This window comes from Notothenia rossii (assembly GCF_949606895.1).
Source record: "Notothenia rossii genome assembly, chromosome: 1".
NCBI lineage: Eukaryota > Metazoa > Chordata > Actinopteri > Perciformes > Nototheniidae > Notothenia > Notothenia rossii.
In genome coordinates this window covers 92,521,943-92,528,262 of record NC_136912.1, presented here as the reverse complement: position 1 = coordinate 92,528,262, position 6,320 = coordinate 92,521,943, and the positions used below count along the sequence as shown (strand labels likewise).

At 37.2% G+C, this 6,320-nt stretch overlaps 1 long non-coding RNA gene across 1 annotated transcript in view; it reads left to right on the top strand.

Annotated features, from left to right (window-relative positions):
* LOC307046230 overlaps positions 1-6,320 on the top strand; it is a 49,524-nt gene that overhangs the window by 13,705 nt on the left and 29,499 nt on the right. The window lies entirely within an intron of this gene.

Below are 6,320 nucleotides of genomic sequence, written 5' to 3'. Positions count from 1 at the left end.
AGCTGAACTTATACATATTTTTGAATATATATTTGTTTTTATTTAATGTGGCACTCTATGCACATTTTTACTTCCACTATTTTATTTATTTATGTATTTTTTTATTAATTAATTAAATGTGTTTATTTGTATTCAATTTAATGTATTTATTTAATTAATTTAATTTAATTTAATTGTATTTAATTAAGTTTATTTATTTTATTTTATTTATTTATTTATTTATTTAATTTATTTTATTTATTTTATTTATTTATTTATTTATTTAATTTATTTAATTAATTTATTTAATTTATTTATTTATTTATTTTATTTATTTAATTTTATTTATTTTATTTATTTTATTTATTTTATTTATTTTATTTATTTTATTTTATTTATTTTATTGTATTTAATTTACTTTATTTCTGTTATTTATTTATTTTCATTTAATTTAATCTATTTTAATTTATGTTATTCATTATTTCTATAATTTTTTTTTTTTTATTGAATTTTATTCGAAAAAGTAAAAGTCATAAAGGTATTCTTTCCCTTTCTCTCTCCCCCCCGCCCCCCAACTCCCATTTTCCATGGAGCTGAACTTCAATCAAGACGTTATTAATCCCCCGTTAGCCGGTGTAAACCCACGTGATAAACCCCCCCGCCTCTGTTCTCATCTGATTACTCCTTCCCCGGATCAGCCCTTCACAATTAAGTGCTGCTTATATACCAGAGGGGGTTTAAAGGAGTGGGATGGTAGCAGGAAGGGATGGGGAGGGGGGGATCGTAGAGGGGGGGGGGGGGAAGCACGTAATTACGACCCGCAAGATCAGGGATCAGTTTGAGTGAAAGTATAAGCTGCCAAACAACAGCTTCTCCCCCAGATTACTGTCAGCCGGCCCAGTTGTTTTCTCCTTGTTTTCCTGACGCATTTGTTCCAATCAGGCAGAAAAGAGCTGCTATTTTCAGGTTCAAAATTCCCCTTCTTGGCAGTCTGGATGTGAATTTAGCTTTTTTTTTAAAGAAATAAGCTCATGATATTACTATTATAAGAAGAAACAGTAAAATAAAACATGACAAATACTATAGAGGAGAGCAGAAATGGGCAACATGTTGAGAAAAATGACCTTTCTGAGTCCAGGAAAGACATGATAAAAGATGGTAGAACGCTTCACTGAATCAGCAAATAGTCCCGTCCCAGTTGTGTTTCCTTTGTTTTCTTGACGCATATACATTTGTTCCAATCAGGCAGAAGACAGCTGCTATTTTCGGGTTCAAATTTCTCATTTTTGGCTTTCTGGATGTGGCCTTTTTCTTGTTTTTGACAAGCCTGAAAGATGCCCACTAGGTGCTTTTTTTTCTGCATGGATGTGTCCCTTCCTGTCTGTTATATCCGAAATATAAAAAAAAGACGACACACACACACACACACACACACACACACACACACACACACACACACACACACACACACACACACACACACACACACACACACACACACACACACACACACACACACACACACACACACACACACACACACACACACACACACACACACACACACACACACACACACACACACACACACACACACACACACAGAAACCAAAAAGCCCTGTCAGTGTGCTGTCACTCAGCAGCGAGGCACTCAAAGCATCTGTCAGTCGGAGCAACACATCATCTGTTAGTGCTAAAATACGTCTTCATTCACTGACATTTCCCACTCCACAGGTACGTGGAGAGAACACAGAGGCAGGTTTATTGTAATCTGCAGGCTAAGAAGATTCCTGTTGACAGACCGCTGTCAGACGGTAATGACCACTAGCCTGGATATAAAAACAGTAACGGGTGGAAGTCACAGAGCGGCGGCTATTAATCCTACTTCCCTCTCCATATCCATATCTCGTTGCTCATGGGCATACAATATAACTATTCTGTTCTATTTTTGTTTTATATTGTGGTATCAATGCACATTTTTACTTTTGTCCCTCTATTTGTATAATTATCGTCATTATGTGATGACAGTGCATTGAAACATACAATATCTACCTCTGTGAAATATTGGATTAGAAATGTGAAGTAGATGGAAATTCTCCAGAAAGAACCAGAAAACGTTTTTAATAACTGTTTGTAGGCTTGCTTTTGCATTTTAAGCTGTAACTCAGTTTATATTTATACGTTTGTGTTTCTACATCAATGTTTAAAAGGTTGTTTATGATGAGAGTTTCAAACTGACTGGCTCACTTTGAACTCATTGAAGTTAATATCAAAAGCACTCATGAAAAAGTGTCATGGAAATGTGGGCCAACATAGAGAACGATGACAAATGTAAGGATTAATACTCGGAAAGAGACACATGCATGCACATATATGTACTTAAAAGCTTGTAAACATATTAAATACATTGATAGTATTGAGTTGGTGCAAACATGACTGTTGAGAAGGATGTCAGAGAAAAACAAAATCTCCTAGATTCAAGTTTCCAGGCTTTTATTGTCATTCGTACATAGCTACAGTTACGTCGTTGAAAATCTTAGGTCCCAGGCTCCTCCAACAGTGCAACACAATAAACAGAGAAGATAGTGCAAGTAAATACAATAAAATAGAGTCTGCCATAAGAGTCTATATTCAAGTGATACATCATTTGTAAATTGCAAACAGGTGAATGTTATGGATGTTCTTGTGTTTAATAGTCTTATGGCCTGTGGAATAAAACTGTCACTGAGTCTGGTGGTTTTAGTCCTAATTTAGTGAAGAAATGTCTTCTTGTGCTTTAAGAAAAATCCTACTATTTTTTCACTAAAAGTAAATAAAAAAAATACGACATCGTGATTTTTCACATTATCCTGCTAACCACCAGACCAACAAGCTATCGAGGAGTGCAGGAATGAGTCCTTAAACCCAGAAATGAGTCAGCATTTTAGTACTTCCTCGTCTAGAACTGAAATTGGGTCTGAAGATATTTTAAAGTTTTCTTCTTTTACGACAAAATATACGTCAGTAAATAAATACCCCCACGACCAACATTAGCCACCTTTAGCTTAGCGGTGGTGACGTGAAGTCATGTGACCGTGCTGTGGTTCCTTTATAGCCCAACGTTAGCCACCTTTAGCTTAGCGGTGGTGACGTGACGTGACCGTGCTGTAGTTCTTTTATTGCCTAACGTTAGCCACCTTTAGCTTAGCGGTGGTGACGTGAAATCATGTGACCGTGCTGTGGTTCCTTTATAGCCCAACGTTAGCCACCTTTAGCTTAGCGGTGGTGACGTGAAATCATGTGACCGTGCTGTAGTTCCTTTATAGCCCAACGTTAGCCACCTTTAGCTTAGCGGTGGTGACGTGACGTGACCGTGCTGTAGTTCTTTTATTGCCCAACGTTAGCCACCTTTAGCTTAGCGGTGGTGACGTGACGTGACCGTGCTGTAGTTCTTTTATTGCCTAACGTTAGCCACCTTTAGCTTAGCGGTGGTGACGTGAAATCCTGTGACCGTGCTGTAGTTCTTTTATTGCCTAACGTTAGCCACCTTTAGCTTAGCGGTGGTGACGTGAAATCATTTGACCGTGCTGTATTTCTTTTATTGCCTAACGTTAGCCACCTTTAGCTTAGCGGTGGTGACGTGAAGTCATGTGACCGTGCTGTAGTTCCTTTATAGCCCAACGTTAGCCACCTTTAGCTTAGCGGTGGTGACGTGAAATCATTTGACCGTGCTGTAGTTACATTACATTGCATTTAGCTGACGCTTTTATCCAAAGCGACTTACAATAAGTGCATTCGACCAGGAAGATACAACCTTGAAGAAAACAGAATCATATAAGTACATCAGGTTTCATAGAGCCAAACATTTCAAGTGCTACTCAACTGGCATTTAGAAAGCCAGCCCTTTATTAGTATATAAGTGCTTTGTTAGTAATTCTATCGCTCGAAGTGGAGTCTAAAGAGATGAGTTTTCAGTTTGCGTCGGAAGATGTGTAAGCTATCTGCTGTCCTGATTTCAATGGGGAGCTCATTCCACCATTTTGGAGCCAGGATAGTTCTTTTATTGCCTAACGTTAGCCACCTTTAGCTTAGCGGTGGTGACGTGAAATCATGTGACCGTGCTGCAGTTATTTTATTGCCTAACGTTAGCCACCTTTAGCATAGCGGTTACTTCAGAAATCATAAAGTGGTGTTAATATGTGGAGATTTTTCTTGTTGAACAAAACGTGTAAGAATCATAAACGATTGTTTGACAGAAAGATTATTTACTGCAATTATTCAAAATCACATGGAGAAATCCCATTGACTTTTTGGAAGGAACCAAGGACATGCTTACTTAATTGACTGTGTTTGTGTGTATGTGTATGTGTATGTGTGTGTGTATGTGTGTGTGTGTGTGTGTGTGTGTGTGTGTGTGTGTTTCCATGTATATTTTCAAGGCTTTGGCTTCATGCCCCTCCAATCAGCCCCCATCGTTGTGCGTTCTATTAATAAACGGCAGCTATTCACACAATCACTGCCCATTATGAAGTCAAAGTGATTTAATAAGTAGCTCTCAGTGATGTAGTCCAGTTTCCCTTATGGCTTCCATTATCGGCAATTCATGTTCTGTGTGTGTGAGTGAGAGTGATTGAGGGAGTGTTGGTGAGTGTGATTGACGGACGAAAAATCAGCAATGATTTAGAATTACTCAGATCTTTTACTCCAGTAATACGCATGCCATGTATTACTACAAATAAGAAACAAAAAATCTAAATTGAAATCTTTCTAAAGTATAGAACATAAATAATTATGGACCCAGGACGATTTCAGAATTATAGATATTATATTATTGGATTCCTGCGAAAAATCACATGAATGTTGCAGCTGCTAAAGCAAAAACAAAATACTTATAATGTACTAATTATTAACCCTTAACAAACTCCTTTTGTTTGGAGCATAATAACTGAACCATTCAATGCTTTCACAGTGTTCCTTACATGGAAAACTCTCCAATGTGAAGCCTTTTTTCTCTCAGTCATGATATTATCAATATCGGTGTAACAGTTGGTAGTATTGGGGGGGGGGGGGAGTCAGCAGACAGCAGATGGCCTCAGTGTAACTGTGTCCATCGCCTCCTGTCTCTCCCCCCCCCCCTCCTTGTTTTGGTCAATTTGCTGCAGATTCAGTTTCCTGGGGGAAATTATTCAAGCAGAAAGAGAGAGAGAGAGAGAGCGAGAGAGAGAGAGAGAGAGAGAGAGAGAGAGAGAGAGCAGAGGTGGAAGAAGTAGGCTACTCAGATCTTGTACTTAAGTACAAGTAGAAGTACTCAGATCTTGTACTTGAGTAAAAGTAGAAGTACTCAGATCTTGTTATTGAGTAAAAGTAGAAGTACTCAGGTCTTGTACTTGAGTAAAAGTAGAAGTACTCAGGTCTTGTACTTAAGTAAAAGTAGAAGTACTCAGATCTTGTACTTAAGAAAAAGTAGAAGTCCCAGAGTGTAGGAATACTCTGTTACAGTAAAAGTCCTGCATTCAAAATGTTCCTCAAGTGAAAGTAGAAAAGTATTATCATCAAAATATAGTGAAAGACAGTAAAAGTAGTCATTGTGCAGATTGGTTCATTTCAGAATAATATATATGATATGTTTTATAATGATTGATCATGAAAGCGTTCTCAAAGCTGGTAAAGGTGCAGCTAGTTTGAATGACTTGGTATACAACTGAATTCCTCTTAATGTGTTTATATTCAATACTTTATTTAACATTTACAATAATTTTTAAATAATTTTGAATCATTGGATATTTTTGTGTATTTTGCTGATACTTACTTTTAATTATTTAAAATAATATTATTATTTTTTTTTATAAGCAAATTGCCATATTATAATTGTACCTCCTTACTTTTTGTATGGTTAGATTTCTAGTAAAAATATGGTATTTTGCTTTTACATTTAATAGTTAGAGTACATTTAGCTTATTATACTGACTTAATTTACTTCTCCAATGCAGGATTTGTTCATGTAACAGAGTATTTTACGGTGTAGTACAGGTACTTTTACCTCAGTAGAGGCTCTGAATATGTCTTCCTCTCTGGTATGGAGATGATTTTATGTGTGAGTGAGTTTCCTGAGAACACAATGTGCTTCTGTTTTAATTTTTTGCTGCAGATTTAGAAATATGGAAGTGAGCAGATGTTGTCTTCCCTGAAGTGTCCAGTGGCATGCTGGTGCTAATCCTCAGGGTGTGTGTGTGTGTGTGTGTGTGTGTGTGTGTGTGTGTGTGTGTGTGTGTGTGTGTGTGTGTGTGTGTGTGTGTGTGTGTGTGTGTGTGTGTGTGTGTGTGTGTGTGTGTGTGTGTGTGTGTGTGTGTGTGTGTGTGTGT